This window comes from Miniopterus natalensis, chromosome 2, assembly GCF_054644295.1.
Source record: "Miniopterus natalensis isolate mMinNat1 chromosome 2, mMinNat1.hap1, whole genome shotgun sequence".
In the NCBI taxonomy this organism is placed as follows: domain Eukaryota; kingdom Metazoa; phylum Chordata; class Mammalia; order Chiroptera; family Miniopteridae; genus Miniopterus; species Miniopterus natalensis.
The window spans coordinates 43,575,508-43,593,410 of NC_142082.1; the positions used below are offsets into that span (position 1 = coordinate 43,575,508).

General features: G+C 35.0%; 1 long non-coding RNA gene across 6 annotated transcripts in view; it reads right to left on the reverse strand.

The window, feature by feature from the left end:
- LOC148093675 (uncharacterized) overlaps window positions 1-17,903 on the reverse strand; it is a 260,196-nt gene that overhangs the window by 161,628 nt on the left and 80,665 nt on the right. The window lies entirely within an intron of this gene.

Sequence of the window (17,903 nt, forward strand, 5' to 3'; positions counted from 1 at the left end):
CTACATTATTATAAATATTTAATTGATGCCCTGGGGCTAAAACCCAGACCTCCTAATTCACTTCCCAGTATTCTTCTAATAAAACTTTATGATTTCGCCTGGAAGGTGTGGCTCAGTGATTGAGTGCCAACCCATGAACCAAGAGGTCTCTGGTTTGATTCTCGGTCAGGGCACATGCCCGTGTTGCAGGCTCCATCCCCAGTAGGGGGCGTGCAGGAGGCAACAGATTGATGATGTTTCTCTCTCATCAATGTTTCTGTCTCTCTATCCCTCTCCCTTCCTCTCTCTCTAAAAATCAATAAAAACATATTTAAAAATAACTTTATGATTTCAACTGTATTGCATATAAAATGAGCAAGGAGAAAAATTCTGTTTACTTTGACTATAGGACTAAAGCACTGATATATTAATTAGACTATCTAAACCTAGGTAAGTTTCCACTAAACTCCCATTCTTATATGTAAGGTGCTCTGAAAAAAATGTAAGAAGTCACTAGAAATACTAACATACATTTTTATATTTTATATAAAATTATATTCATTTACTCAAAAATGTTTATTAAATTTTAATTTCCTGATTACTTGTAACAGACTTTTACAGTTTTACATCTCAGGACTAAGACTTCACTTATGTCCTTGGGACACCTTTATTTGTATTCCTTAACACATATTTTGACACCTTCCTTAAAATATATTTTAACACTTATATTTAACACCTTTCTATTGCATATATATACCTAATATGCCCAGATTTTTTTTTAAACCTCTAACATGATCCCATTCTTTCTCCTATATGTATTTATTTGAGTATGTCTGACTTTTTGTAGCCCAAGGCAACAAAAGGGCCTATAAGAAAGGTATAATTCAATGTCTGGTTTCTACTAATGAGAGAGTTTTGAGAAAACATTTTTACTCCTTTCTATTACCATCTGTAATATTTCCAAACCTCTCTCAACAATTAACCCAGGCATGGTAGGTGAGCCAGAAGGATGCTAACTCAAGCCAGACGAGCGAGCTTAATCAGAACCCCACAGGCATTAGCAACAAGAGCAAGTAACAACTCATCTGTGCTGTACAACAGGAGATGAACTCCACAAGGCACAAGAATATTCCAGTGCCAGCACTGGGCCTTGTCACCCCAGCACCAATTTGAAAAAGAGAGCAATTTTTTCTACAAAGATTTAATTTAGTTCTAGTATCCATCATTCAAACAGCCATTTTTTTTACATCTCCTTACAGCCCTTGTTACACATCCCAAAAAACCTCTTTTGCTTCAGTGCTTACAAAACACATCTCATTAGCAATGTACATCAAAGCCTAGAACTTTGACTCCATTCGACATATGCAGCAAATTTTGTATCCATGTTCTTAGAATTCTTTTCTTCCAATAAAGAATAGCAATCTTTTGATGTTAATTTCCTATCGCTATTAACCATCATTTTTTATTCATCCTTGTTTCTCAGTCCTACAATTCCTTAGCATTTTATGTGTTTTACTTAAATCCTTGGCTAGGTAAACATTACCTTGGCATGTGTTTTAAACAGAGCACTTGCAATTATTTTATCCTATAGCACAATTAAGTAAAACATAAGACACATTTTCTTCCTGGTTTCTTCACATGGTAATGTAAAGGACTGAAACAATGATAAAAATAAGAGGGATGCTGTTAAGATACTCAGGACATTTTTTCCTCTGAAGGTCAAATTAGTAAGGCAAATTTAAGATAACCTGTGTGCTTAATGAGAACAATTAACCAGCCAATTTGCTAGACTCTTACATATGACCTTCTATGGATGAAGTTATCTCCTAACTCTTTTATTAGCGTTTGATTTTTTTTATAACGTGCATTTTAGAGTGACAATAAGTCACACATCATGGCCTAATGATGCTATTAAAATTCAAACCACTGTTCATAAAGCAGTTTAAGTCTCTTTGCCCTTTATAGGCCACATTTCTGTGGATATATCAGTCGGAGGTGGAGAAGTATAATGGCATCTCCAGGCTTTTCTCAGCAGGAAAGCATGTTTCTTGAATCCTCGCTGGCACCAATTCCTCCTGTGCCACTGGTTCACCTGGAGGTACATGAATACAGAGGCAGGTGGGTTCTGTCTTCATTATCTACTATGGCTGTATCTTTGTTTTTTCATCAAACTCTGACATCTACTTTTTGAGTTTCATCTTCTGCAGCCTCTCGAGGAAACACATCTGAGTCAGATATTTGCTGAAAAGAAACCATACTGAAGTCCCAATGTCAAGTCACTTAAAAATCCCCCAAACACTTTAGAAAGATCATAAATGCACCAGTGTCTGAAAGTCGTCATGAAAAAAACTAAGGGATGTTTGATGTACAACACCAGTAACATTTCAAATGTTTTCGTCAAACAGAGCCTGCAAAATACATTGGTAATCCTCTTTAATTCACATGTCACTAAAAAACTGTGGAGCTTCCAGAGAGTGTGTTTTATTATAAGTGGTATTTTAGCCTCAATTCTAACCTGAAATACCTATACATTCAGTTTTTATTCAGAACTAAACAGTCACCCACATTTTTAAGATGGTGTTTTTCTTTTCAAGGTCAGAGATCAAAGGTAATTCTCTAAAAAGGCTCACACCATCTTCTCCCAAGTCATACTGCTCCAAACATCGCACATATTTAAGAAAAAAATCAGAATATACTAATAAAAGTCTTGTGTCCACTTATGGAGTATATTTTCTTGATGTCTCTTTCTAAAATGCTAGTACAATTATATATAAAAATTGTGTGCATATTTTATAATGCTTCTGTATATGTGAATCTCAGTGAAAAAACATACGCTCACTTTTATATTTTATTTTTTCTCTGATCTTTCACTCAATATTTCTTCTTGAATCATTTAATTAAAAGGGAACTATACTATTAATAATAAAAACAATACAAATAAATTGCAAAGATGTGTGTGTCAGAAGGGAGATTCAGCATCATCAGCATAAAGTCTACATGAATTACAGTGGTACCTGGGATTTCGAATGTAATCATTCCGGGAGACCGTTCGAGCTCTGAAACGCTCAAAAACCAAGGGATCAGCAGCCGACAGCGGGGCCTCAGGATCTTGCCCTCAGTGGAAGCCGTGTGGCATGTTTGACTTCTGAGGCAGGTTCGAAAACTGAAGCATCTCCTCCAGGTGTATGGTGTTCATAACCAAAATGTTCGTCTACAGAGACACTGGAAAACCGAGGTACCACTGTATTTGATTCTTCTATACCACCTGTCTTATCGAGAGTAACTTTGGCAAATGCCAATTGCTCAAGGGTCTCCGTAGAAATTGTACAGTTTTCTATTCTGTTTATTATATAGTACTCATTCATTCATTCATTTTTATTTCCACAATGATACAATTTAGGCAGAAGAGATACTTCTACCCCCAATTAACAGATATAAAAATTGTACCTTTGGAATATTCAAATGCATTTTTAAAAACTAAGCATTTATCAGGTTGTCCAGCAGCACATTACAGAAAAAAAAAAATATAATAGCTGGGATTTTTAATAAAAAAACAATTTGTTTCTCTGATACATACAATTTATGTATTGTCAGTCTAGGTTTGGTATGGCAACTCCATGCTGTTCTCATTTCCCCAAGTCAACTCTTTCTTTTGCTACCATTTCTAAGACATAGTTCTTGCCTTTATGGTGCAATGTGCCAGCTGGAGTTCCAACAGAAGAAGGAAATAATATATCTATATTTATACTTATATCATTGTCCAAAATTTAGCAACATGTCTATACCCAGCTGCAAATGAAGCTGAAAAATTATGTATTTTCATTGAATGAATATAACTAGGCAGATGGGGTAAAAGTGGAGATCAGAGTGTGGAGTAGGCAACTAATGATTTTCCATACAAATGAATTACAACATATGTCTCTAGGTTTAGAACGTTCCCTCACTGTTGTTAATTTTTCCTATGTATTTCATAATCATTTTTCTATGTGAATCCAAACTCTGTGAATACATTTGCATATCATAATACTTTAGATAAATATCAAAGATCAGGAAGCTAAAATATATATATTACTCCTATTATATATTACTTATATAGTAATATCTCAAATAATATATGTATTTAACAACATATATTTTATATATAAGAGAAATACGAAAATAGGTAAATCAATTTAAGGTGATATTTCTTATATTAGAAATAAAAACAATTTATTATAATAAAACATTCTTGAATGAAATTTCAATATCTTTATTTACAAACATACTTTAACTTGTCTTGTTACTTTATGTTTAAAAATTAGAAACCAAAGCAGTAAAGATACATTATGAGAATACAGAAGTATAGAATCAATCATAGTTTGATTGCACATGTTTTACTATATATGTGTTATCCTTATCTCTGGATTACTAACAACAACCCACAAAATATATCACAGGAAACCCAATACCTGATGTGCTTAGAATCTGCTATACATCAGACTTGAGTTTAGTAATCAACAATGACAATAGCATTAATTTAATTGCTGGTGGTGAACAGGGTTTTCAAATACTGCATTAGCTTCCATACTTCATATTAACATTCCTTTTTAAGAAGAAAAATATCATTTTTCCCTAAGGTAAAAATGTTACTGTGTCTTATTTTGTCATAAGTGTGTATCTTTAGACTCTGATATCTTTTAAGACCCAATGATATTCCCCTGTGTGGGAAAATTGATTCTTCACAGTTTGATGCCTCTCCACAATCCCTGGAATTTTTTTCAAATATACTATCTTCCTCTAACTCAGTTATAAAAATAATATACTGTTATTTTCTTTAGAGACTTTATTATCCAAAATATATTCTTAGTTTTAACATAGAAAAATCTGTTGTTGTACAACCTTAACTCTTCTCACTAAAAATTACATTGGGCACAAAATTCAACATTGTGAAAATCTCACTCAACTTGGTATACATTCCTTTTATTTTTTATTTGTATTTACCTATTTATTTAAATCCTCATCCAAGGATTTTTTTTTTTCATTGCTTTTCAGAGAGAGTGAAAGGAGAGAGAGAGAGAGAGAGAGAGAGAGAGAGAAACATCGATGTGAGAGAGACACATCGATTGGTTGCCTCCTGCAGGCATCTAGACTGGGGTAGGGGACTGAGCCTGCAACTGAGGTAGTGCCCTTGGCTGGAATCGAACCCCAGATGCTTCAGTCCGTGGGCCAGTGCTCTAATCACTGAGCAAAACCGGCTAGGGCAGATATACATTCCTTTTAGAGAAGTCTCATCATCAACTAGGACAGAAAACTGTCTTATGTTACCAATTAAAAAAAACGTTAAAATATTACTATAATTTAGAACAAATTGAACAATGAAGTTAAAAATGTAATAAACCTTATTATTTCCAATGTTTGTCTTAGAAGAAAATCAGCAGGAAGTCTTGGAAGATCCAGAATAAATTTTACTTAACCAAAGTGATTTGAAAGGTTAATCTTACTGCATGTCTGCCTAGTACAATAGATATTTTAGAAATATTGAGGGACCTAAATGCAGCTCCAAAGAGTGTTAAGAATACTCCTGAAGTATTATCGACAGACTTCTATAATAAACATCCGATACTAGACCAATTCTTGCTGCAAGAACAACAAAAGCAGCAGGATCAAATTTTAAAAAATCAGTTTGATGTCATTAGGTAACTGCAAAGTAGAACAACATCAAAATACCTCTATGCACCTATTACAATGGCCAAAATCCAAAACAATGACACCACCAAAAGCCGGCAATAGGAACTCTCATTTATTGCTGGTAGAAATTCAAAATGGTACAGCCACTTTGAAAGACGGTATAGCTTCATCTTACAAGACTTATCCTACTCTTACTGTATGCTGCAGTAATCCTGCTCCTCTCCTTGGTATTTACCCAGGAATTGAAAACTTACATCCACACAAAAGCTTGCACACAGAAATGTATATAAATTTTATTCCAAAACTTGGAAGTGACCAAGATGCCTCTCAATAAATGAATGGATATATCCATCCTATGAAATACTATTCATTGATAAAATGAGCCATCAAGCCACAAAAAGACATAAAGAAACCTTAAATGCATATTTCTAGGTGAATGAAGCCAGTCTAATAAGGCTGTATATGGTCTGATTCCAACTACATGGCATTTTGGAAAAGGCAAAACTATGGACATAGTAAAAAGATTAGTGGTTGACAGATGTTGAAGGGAGGGAGAGTGGGATGACCAGGTGGAACATAGGGGATTTTTAGGGCAGTTAAATTATTCTGTATGATGCTATAATGGTGGACACCTGTCATTATACATTTGTCAAAACACAAAGCATGTACAATAGAGTGAACCCTAATGTAAACTCTGGACTTTAAAATGATGTATCCATGTTGGCTCATTAATTATAAAAAATGTACCATATTAATGCAGGATGTTAATTATAGAGGAAACTGGGGGAGCACAAGGAGGTATATGGTAACTCTCTGCACTTTCTGCTCAATTTTCCTGTAAACCTAAAACTGCTTAGATAGAAAAGCCCACAAAAGAACAAAAATGTTCCCAAACACAGTATTACATTCCTTTGATGCAACTGCTGGACAGAATTGCTACTTTGAAGAGTAAGGCAGAACCCAAAACACAATCTATGGTTTATAAAACACCACCTGACAAATGCTACAAGCAAATTTGTTTTATCTGACATCATGCTTTAAAATATTTAAATTTGTCCTGTGTTAAGCAGTGAATGTATTTTATTTCTTCAGTTTCCTAAGTCTTGTGTATAGTCAGGGTTTTCCAGAGAAACAGAACCAATAAGATATAGATGATATAGCTATAAAGAGATTTGTTATAGGAACTGGTTCCTTCGACTACGGAGACCAAGAAGTCCCAGGGTCTGCGGTCCCTGCAAGCTGGATAGCCAGGAAAACCTGTGGTGTAAGCCAGTACCTGTAGTAGGGGATTACTATTTCTCATTACCTTACTAAAACTTCTTGTCCCACTTTTCCAGGGTTCCCAAAATGTTTAGTTTATATACTTGTTGTAGTTTTAAATGTCATTGTTTCTGTTATCTTTTATTCACCCTGTTGGTGAGGAAGGGATTCCACCTTGGGGCTACGGGATGGCCTGAGGGCACTGAACATTAGAAAGATGAGATCAAGACTAGTTCTTTGGGCCTACGTATTCAGAGCCCAGAGAGGGGGCGTAACAGGCCATGCTGGGCCACATGGGTGGGTGCACTTGGGAACACAGTGATAAACCAGGGGCAACAGGGGTGGACTTTGCAGTATCAAGGGGATGAGGTGCTCCTTAGGTTCTCTGGAGGTTGGGTGTGATTATCTGCATATTTCTGAGGCTGGCAGGCAACCGAAACCTGCTACTCACAGATAAGCAGATGCATGGCCTTGATCAATTTGGTAATGTGGGCTACTTGACAAGGGGACCCTGAGAGCAGAGCAAGGAGGGGAAAGTGTGGTTAGGCCACGTCGTGGGAGCCTAGCAAATGTCACGGCAGCACATTATATTAATAGTTGGCCTGATCACAGCCATCAGTCATTTACTCTTACACGAGTGCTGGCCACTCACTGATCTTCTGTGAAATGCCTCTTCTTGACTTTTTTCCTATTTTTACTCACTCTTTTTATTTTATATTTTGCTTTCTGATTCACATATATACTTTATAAATTCTGGTTTCCATTCTTATATTGCAAACACTTTATCTCAGTGTTTGGTTTGTCTTTTTCATTTTATGTATGTACATGGACAAATATCTTAGTTTAAATATATTTAAATATATTAAATGTTTCCTATGTGATTGGCAAGTGTTATGTCATATTTAATAGTCTTAAAATTCCTAAATTCTGTACCACCTTATAAATATATATAATTTTCACTTTGATTCTTTCCACATGAATTTTTTATAAATGATGTACAATAACAATCAAATCTGAATGTTTCTCTGTTTCCCCATGTGAATCGTCAGTTGTCCTAAAAAACATTTAGTGAATATGCCATGTTTTTTTCAGTCATCTCTAAGGCCAGCTCTAAAATAAATTGAATGTGTATATTTATATCTCTATTTTGAGGCCATTTGGCCTTTTCATTAGTTTTGTTTTTTCCTGTCACTGCACCTGCAACACAGTATCTATATGTCATAATATGAGTCTGAAAATATTTTAAAGCAAATACCTGATCTTGTTCTTATTTTTCTTTTTGGCTATTTGTGACCTTTGCTCTTCCTTACAATATAAGTGTGAGTTTGCCAACTTTCATAAATCCCTTTTGGGATTTTGATTGCATCCTTTTGAAAATATGCAAGTTTTTTCTTTGAAACGCTTTCAGCTCTCTGATTATAATTATGACTTTTTATGCAAGATGAGAAAATAAGAGTTTTTAAAAAAAGACATAAGTAGCTACCATGTAGTTTCATGATAATTTATTTCATCACAATACACAGGAGTTTCAAAGCTTCATTAACTTACTCTCAGATTCTCTTTCCTCCTAACACTTGTATTTTGTTTTGCTTTTCAATTCCTGCACTCTCTGTATTATGAAAAATAAATCTGCTCTATCAGCTGAAAGAAAATGGACTTTTAAATTAGTGCTTAATTCTTCACTAGAATAAATCTAGTTAATGTGAAAAAGTCCAGTTCAGTAGCTGTTGAGTTCTGTTAACCCATAATAATATAATAATTTTATGAAAGCTAATTTCCATATATTAACATGTTTATCCATTAAATTGGACTACTAATATTTTTATAATTTAAAATTTCAAAGATTATCTCTAAAATTAAATATACAGGACTGGGAAAAAGTAGGTTTATAGTTGTTTATATGGAAAATAATACAATAATAAATAAATACTAATAATAAACTGTGTTTTGCATACTCACAGCTGTAAACCTACTATTGCCCTGTACATATTTACTTGTGTTACATAAGTTTAGTTATCTTAGAAATAAAATTAAAGTTATATTCCATATTTATGAAATCCATATTCCATATGCCATCATTCACATGCTGGGAATGAAGGGATATGGAAAAGTTAGTTAATTGAAACTAGTTAGTCTAGTCACTCCACCCACATAAAAATGCACATTCATATATATCTTAAGATATGTGTCTAATTCAGTGTTTAAATATAATAGTAGCCCTATAGTCATACCAGTGTTATTTGCAATAGCGAAGATTTGGAAACAGCCCAAGTGCCTATTAGTAGATGAATGGATAAAAAAACTGTGGGACATTTACACAATGGAATACTATGCAGCTGTCAAAAAGAAGGATCTCTTACTCCTTGAGACAGCATGGAAGGACCTGGAGAGTATTATGCTAACAAAATAGGCCAGGCAGAGGAAAAGAAGTATCACATGATCTCACTTATATGTGGAATCTAACGAACAACATAAACTGATGAACTAAATAGACCCAGAGACACTAAAGCATGCAACAGACAGACATATAGCAGAGGGAAACAGCTCGAGATGGGGAGGTGGGGAGGGCAACAGTGGGAAGAGTTTAACCACAGAACTCATATGCATATATGCATAGCCCATGGACACAGACAATAGTGTGGTGAAGGCCTGGGAGGGGGCGGGAGGAAGATGGAGGGAGTCAATAGTGGAAGAAAAAGGAGCATCTGTAATATGTTCAACAATAAAGATAAAATAAATAAATATAATGGTAGCAATATATTTATTTTATGACACTAACGAAAATTTAGGGAAAAACAGACATTCTAAATTATTTTTAATAAAACGATAAAGTTTATATATAAACATTTAAACTCATTCAAAAATTGATTACACCTGTGTCTCTCTTCTTATATTGCATTTAATTTCAACATTTTTTTTAAAGCTCAAAGGCCAACTTTGAATAAACTATGGATATGATGCTAATCAGGATTTGAAAAATTTGTTTAAGTGGCAATATTATTTCTTTTTAAAGCTGTATTTACAGAAAAGTTGGTAGTACAATGAATACTCTTAACCTTTGGATACTTAAAAACCAGGTTTATTTCATGGAAAAGGAAAAACTAGCATTTTCACTATGTGGTTAAAAATAACTGTTTTAATTGTAGTATGTTTATTTGCAACTTTTTAGCACTTCTATGTTTTCTCAGCAAAAATAGGGAAGCTCGAAATTTGTTTCCATTTTATTCTTTGTGTGTAATAATTATTCATTTTTATCAAATATTCTTGGCAAGGACTAAATATCAGTTTTGTCATAATGAAATCTGGTGAACCAAGATCAGAACTGTGACATTTTTAACAAGTGCACACTTCTGGATTCTTTTCAACTTAACAACGGATGTTACTTTAGTGATTCATTATCATTAGAATTCTACCACATATAAATTCAACTGTTGTAATTTTCCATTTTAGATTTTTAAAAGGGCATGTATGATCTTATCATCAGATATATTCTGATATTTGATGGTTTGAATAAAAAGAGACTTACATTGAAATATAGATATTACAGGATCACTGCTGTAAATTCTATTTGCTTCTCTATTAGCATGAATCTGAGATATATGAGTCAAGATTAGTGAGTTTTATGAGCATTAATGGCAATTATGCATCAGAATCAAGTGGAAAGAGACCAGACTTCCTTAATTATAAACATTATAAGAGTGTGAGTATTTAAACTGAGAATTATTTCCAAAAATATTTAAAGCTAAAGCATGAAATTATTAGGTCTTCAGGTAATTTGCCCTTAATATATGTTACAGCATTATACATCTTTCTTATTCTGAATCTCTGACCTCTACCATATAAATAATTTTTTTCTCTCTGCTGGCAACAGAAAGTGCCAAGTGCTTCCTATTTAGCAGACCAATGCTCTACTACATAAATTGGCTTAATGCCTACTCATTTTTCAAGGTCTAGTGCAAATGCTATGGCTTTCATGAAGCTTGTCCAAAAGCCACTGTTACCAAATTTAGTTATCAGTAAAACCTGAGGTGTTAAACATATAATGTGATATGCACACCTGCATTTGACTATAGAAAAAAAAAAAAGATGTATAACCTATGGAATTATTTGTATTGAGAAATTTCTGTATGTATATAGAATCATTTATTATACTAGGGGCCTTGATTAATATATTGGCAAGATTTTAAAAATGTCCATTATAAATGGGAATACAATTCATTCTACATGAGCAGTTTTCGATGTCTTTGAGCTCAAGAATTAGACTCGTCTTCAGTAAAAAATAGCATATGAATAAAAATAATACTATCAGAAAAATACTAGATAACAGAGATTAGACAATAACATTAGGTAAAGGCACAGAGTATTTCGGATAAAAGAATAGTATCAGGGATAAGAAGAAAAAGAGCTGGCCGGGCATAGCTAAGCAGTTGAGCATGGACCTAGGATCTAAGAGATCTCGGTTTGATTCCCAGTCAGGGCACATGCCTGGGAGCAGGCTCGATCCCCAGTGGGGGGCGTGCAGGAGGCAGCTGATCAATGACTCTCTCATCATTGATGTTTCTGTCTCTCTCCCCTTCTCCCTTCCTCTCTCCGAAATCAATAAAGATATATTTTTTGAAAAAAGAAAAACCCCCACACAAATCATTGTTCCCATTAGAACATACAGTTTCATGATGTAATCCCTTATTACTAAGTGAGAAAAACACTTAGTCATATGTTTCCCTCTGGCAAGGGAAAAGCTGTCAGAAATTCATGGAAAGTTTTCTCTGACAAAGGGAAAAAGAAGAAATATCTTGCTATTTTTTTTTTTTTTTTTAGATTCAGCCTTTTTAAAATGAGAAAAAATTAATTAGGAGTGCAAATGTATTATTTGAATGACATTATTTTATTTAGAATTGCCTACTTGATACAAGATTTATTCTAAAATTTACTCCTAATCAAATTATACTTATTTTCTCAAATTTTAAATAGGTATTCTTAAATAAATTATGTACTTACATAAGTTCCTTTTTTTGTTCAAAAATCTCCATTTTCTTCAGAAATTATAATATTCAGGGTTTTATAATTATGCAACGTATTAATTTAAATTGGCTTCCTTACATTGCCTTTGCTTTCCCAAAATTTGCCAGTTGCCCTTCCAAAGCAACGTCTTTTTGGCAGCCCCTCTCAGGAAAGGTTTGATTAACTTAGGAACGGGCATCAAGCCATGTAAACAGATGGGGAGAGTGTAAACAGAACATTATCTGTCATATGGCCACTGTGCTGGTACAATCCATGATTTCATTCTAAATAACTATATTATTACACAGGTTAAACCATACACACCTAGTACATAAACTCTTTAGTGGTTTAAAGGTACTTGAGAAACTGCTGCCAAGTTGTTGTTTTTTTTAGGCCCACAGGATAATGTTCTATGCATTAAAGCAGCTTAATAAATCAGACAAATAGAAAAATCTGCCCTCCACCCATCCATTTGGAGAGTAGTGATGAGAGCCTAAAGGCAATCTCAATCTCTATGTATCGTTTTATTTCTTCTTTAATCAAGTATTAAATGTCTCCTAATGTTTAGGCAATGTGACAACATTTTAACAAGTTACTTACTAGGCACAAAATTCAATCTAGCAAATATTATTCCTAATTTTAACAAATAAGGAACACAAGCACATAAATTACTCCATCTCTTTTCTTTTTTGTCATGACTATTCATTATGAAAGAATTTCTCTTAGCTGTATGTAAAACTGACACTCAGCTAGTAATAGAGAGCTTGGGTATCTTTACCTAACAGTCAGAATACATGAGTAAGTGTAGATAAACTAGTACTTTGGGTGTTGATACTGCAGTTTAAGACTTTACAGCTGTGATTTTGGATGGCCTGGGTAGAAGCAAGATCAAGTACCTTCTGTAGGATCTTTCATCTCTGAGACCGAAGTACTCAGTGTGGTCCGGGAGTGAATGTTTAGGCCGCTGCTTCTCATTCAGGTGGAACCCTTGGGTATCTCCTCTCAAAACCCAGGCTGTGTAAGGTAAGACCAGAGTAAGACAATGCTACCTTTTCTCTTTCTTAGTTAGTGAAGTGAATGAAAGTCTAGGAAATGGTATTGGATTGTCATGCCCTTTTTCTGACAAAGTTCTGTAGCCAGTTCACTCCATCATCATACTTAGATCCTTTAAATTAAAAAATAATAAAATTAATATTCAATCAATGCCCATCTTTCTATTTTTTAAATCCAGCGTGTAATGGGCTCAAAAATAATTACACAATAAGGTCAGTGAAACACAAGGAAATAGAATGTAGCCTACTCCCTCCTACATAATGAATACTTAGTGAAGCAGAAAGAGAAGACCCTGGAGTAATGCGGTGAGACCCTTAAAGTGCAGCTAAACATTAAAAGATTTGTGCACCAGAGTGGCTCCATGGAGAAGCAGAGGGGCCTTCAGCTTCCAGCCAGCCCAGCCCCACGCCAGCCTGCAAAGTAGTGTGCTGTCGCCACAGATCCCTGAGGTGGACATCTCCAACCTGGCGGGGCCCGGAGGGCAGAGGCCCTGCTGGGCAGGCCTAGGAGGCCCACCCGAGGGAGGAAACTGCCCGGCTTTGCCAGATGCAGCTGGGGCCCCAGCGCTACAATGTGGACATCAATAAGGAGCTCTCCACCCCAAAGTCCTCTTCCTTGAGCCGTACACTGACCTGGGGCCCGACACGCCCCAGAGTTTCCAGGAGTTGCAAAAAAAGAAAAAGAAAAAAAAAAGATTTGTCTATTTTCAGACTAACTACAGGGAGATCTACAGTGCTCTGTCCCCATGGACTGCTTAACAAGAGGCACAAATCTGGACCAAAACGAATTGTATTTACCTGGAGATAAAGCCATTTAGCAATGTGCAGGTAGGACAAAGTCTAGTACGTGCACCCTGGACCTAGCTGTGTGAACTGGCAAATGGAAACCTGTTGCCAGATGGCAGTACCTGCGCTGTTCCCCCGCCCCCCTTCCTATTCAAAAGCAATCGCGAGCTCTGCGTCAGTTCTGTCCACTATCCAGTGCCTTCAAGTGACTGTAAAATCTGGGTCTCCCAAAGGGTAAAGATGCCCAAATCTCAATTTCTCCAAAATTAAAAGGGGCTGGTTAGTTATCCACAGTGTAAGGGGAATCAGTGACTTAACTCTAATGATCCTTTACTTTTTTAGTGTAAAAAAATAAACCTGAGATATATTTAACATAAACTGATTCCAGTTACAATTAAACTGTGTACAAGTGACATTTCAAGTATGGATGAATCAGGTAAAGGTAACTTGAATTCTCTAGAAAAGAATAGCTGTAATAGAAGCACTTATTGTCTTGTAACAAAATGTTTTAAGAGAAAATATAAGGATAATATCTGTTTCCGTAATTGATGTACTATCATTTGGCCGGTATTTGCTCCGAGACATTAGAGTACAGCTGCGAGACATTCCACTATAGATGCTATCCCTTCACCTTGAGCCATATTTGAATCCAAATGTTTAGTTTACACTGCAACTATTAAACATATTCTTACAGCATCACAGATCTCAGCAAATATTGTAACTAGGATGTTTAGTAACTAAGAAAATAATGTTCTGATTATTCCACTCCTGTTTGGGAAAAATATTTTAAGTGATTTGGCTAATCATAGTTTTGGCACCTCAGCAAATGTAACATCAGTTAATGAACTTGGCTAAAAAGAGTTTGTGCATAGCAAACTACTTTTTGATAGATTATTTTATGGAGAAGAAAGAAGTGTTTTACCTTTTTTGTAGTAATATAAATGAATTTTATATTTTTCAATGACAAAATACAGTGCACAGTGTTAGTAAGAGAACTGTTATATGATGTGTCCCTAACCTGCCACAAATCAACTGATATGTCAGAAAACCTAAACATAAATAAGACATTATACACTTAAATTGTGTTTTATGATTATAGTTATTTAAAATACAATTTTTGTTATGTTTTCCTTCAAAGCTGCTTTTCTAGTTATTTAGAGTGGTAATAAAATAGATTCCCTCCTGTGCTCCTTACATTACTTTAGACGAGTTCAGAAAGTCAACTGTATTGTGAAGAAAGATGGCCTTTCTTCATGCAGAAAACATTTCATTATGATTAAGCTCTACTTTATTTTATAATATGCTCATGGATAATAGATATGTTTTTATTTTTACACTTGAGAAACTCTAGCAAATCTAAAATGGATGATCTGTTTACAATATTAGTAGCAAAGATTGTATGGCCAAGCATCTGTACCTATATCTATACTTACATTTATATCTATACATGTATCTCTGTCTTATTTGTGTGCGTATACATACATATATAATATATAATATACGTGTGTACATATGAATGTGTGTATCTGTGTTGATGTCATATCAGTGAGGAATACCTATATGTATACTTATACATATATCTTGAACATTATATATTATAAATGATATGGTTTTAAAGTGTTGGCATTCAAATCATTATCATTATATAAACACTGAATTTTAATTGACCCCTGGCTTTGCACGCTGATGTACTGGAGTAATAAGTTGCTATGGTTACCATAAATATGCACAACTCATTTGGATTAGGTTTCTTGTCACCTACTCCCAACAATTCACTGCAGAACCTGTCATCCAGTCCCATCTGACTAAATCAGAATCACTTTCAGCTTGCCTGTTAAATCAATCCCACTGCTAACGTTCTTAAATTTTATTGTGCTGTCCTATATTTTATTTCACTGATTACACTTACTACATCATTATCCCTCTTTCTTCATTTCTTTCCTTAAATTCACCTCTACATTGTTATTGTAAAAGTGGACTTTAAAATATGTTATACCACCTGGACAGCGTGGCTCAGCAGTTGAGCATTAACCTAGGATCCAGGGGATCATGGTTTGATTCCCGGTCAGGGCACATGCCCGGGTTTCAGGCTCGATCCCCAGTCGGGGGCGCGCAGGAGGCAGCCCATCAATGACTCTCATCATTGATGTTTCTCTCTCTCTCTCCCTCTCCCTTCCTCTCTCTGAAATAAAAAAAATATATATATATATGTGTGTGTGTGTATATGTATGTATATATACATATATATATAAATAAAATACGTTATATCTCCCTGTGCCTAGCTGTTTTCATAACACATGCATATTAGCTTGGAGGCTAGTTTGAGGTAACAAATTTTTAATACTAATGTCAGCTCACTCCAGTTGTTGATTTGGCCCATGGCCTGTTTCAGTAAATAAAGTTTTATTGAACACAGACATGCTCATTTGTTTATATATTGTCTATGTCTGCTTTGCACTACAGTTGCACAGTTGAGCAGTTCTGACAGAGATCTTATGAAAACTATGCTTATAGTTCACACAAAGCATAAATTATTTACTACATATCTTTGTTTCAGAAAAAAAAAGAGTACCTTTTACTGGCTTAAAACAATTGAAATTGATTTCCTGTTCACAAAAAAGACATAGGTAGTTGTAAGTTTCATTGTGTACCACTCTTTCACGTGGTCACTTAGGGAACATGTTTGATGGTTGCTCTGCCATCTATAGCATGTGGCCTCCACAAGTCCCTTGACATTTTCATCCCAGTTGAGTGAAAGAGAGACCACAGAGGAAGAGATGGGGATAATTCATGGGCCAGGCTTGAACATACCTAAGATACATTTCACTCACTTTCCTTTTGCTGGAAATCAACCACTGGTCCAGGCAAGGATGGAATAAGTGACCCAGTTTTGTATCCATGAAGAGAATACAGCCTTTGCTGAAAAAGCAGCATTTGCTGCAAACTCTCTGTAAATTCCAATTCTGGAAGAACCCAACTATTTGGTTTTTCAAGCCCTGCCACTGAACACCTTAACAATGCTGTCGAAATTAAAAAAAAAGAGGGTTGATTATTCCCACAGTAACAAAGAGCTATCAGTCTCAAGTGGGCTCTTAGTCTGGCCTAGAAATCATGTTAAATCTCTCTGGTGAACACTCATACTTTCAAAGTAACAATTTCAAACTTTCTTTACTTTGTCGAACCATTCACTCCTCCTCCATCTGTACCTTACCCTGTCTTAGCAGAAAAAAATTATGGCTTCAAAAGAAAATAGAAACCACCAGATGTTTAGTCTCTCAACATTTCTAAGAGTCATATCAACTTACCTGCAGCTGTAGGCATCTTCTCCCCTTCCTTCCTTTTTAATACAGGAGCTACCCATCCTCTAATTGAAGGGCAAAATTGTACTGGAGCTGAGTATTTTGACTCAGTACATAATATATGTAGTATCCCTCAGGCTCATTTTATTCAAAATATATTTCTCAAATGATAATGCCCCTTTGGAATGTCTTTTATCTTAACTCAAAGAAAAATAAATTATCCAGTCTTACGTATTTTTTACATCTTTATATGGCCTCTAGTTGATGCCATTCTTCAAAACTAAAATCTCACTCTCTTCTTTCTGAGATGAGAGAGGAGATGATTCATTAACAAGGACCATCTACCTATAGCTGGCCATGATCACTGATCTCAGCTCTGAACTCTTGCTCAGGTTCATGTGTCGTATTGTATAAAATCACACTAACGGTCACTCTGTTAATCGTATTTTTCTTCCATTGTCAAATACCTCATCAAATGCCATATCCACCCATTCAGTTGCACAACCAGGAAAATTAATATAGCTAAATGTAATAAACCTAACATATCTGTCATCTTCATGTCTTTCTTCCTCTGCCCACTACCTCCATGACACATCCATTATTAACACACATTAATTCAAAATATAGAATGTCAAACACCTCAAACAGTGCAAATTTCTTGTTTTAGTCTACATTATCATCATTTACTTGAAATAATATAATAACTTCATCTGATTATATCCATTAGTAATCTATCCTTTCAATTTCTATTCTCCACAATATAGGCAGAGCAATAGTATTAGCATGCAGAGAAAATTGTTTTACTGGATGCAAATATAGTTTTTTCCCCTTGGATTATAGCCTCTTTCCCAAACATACT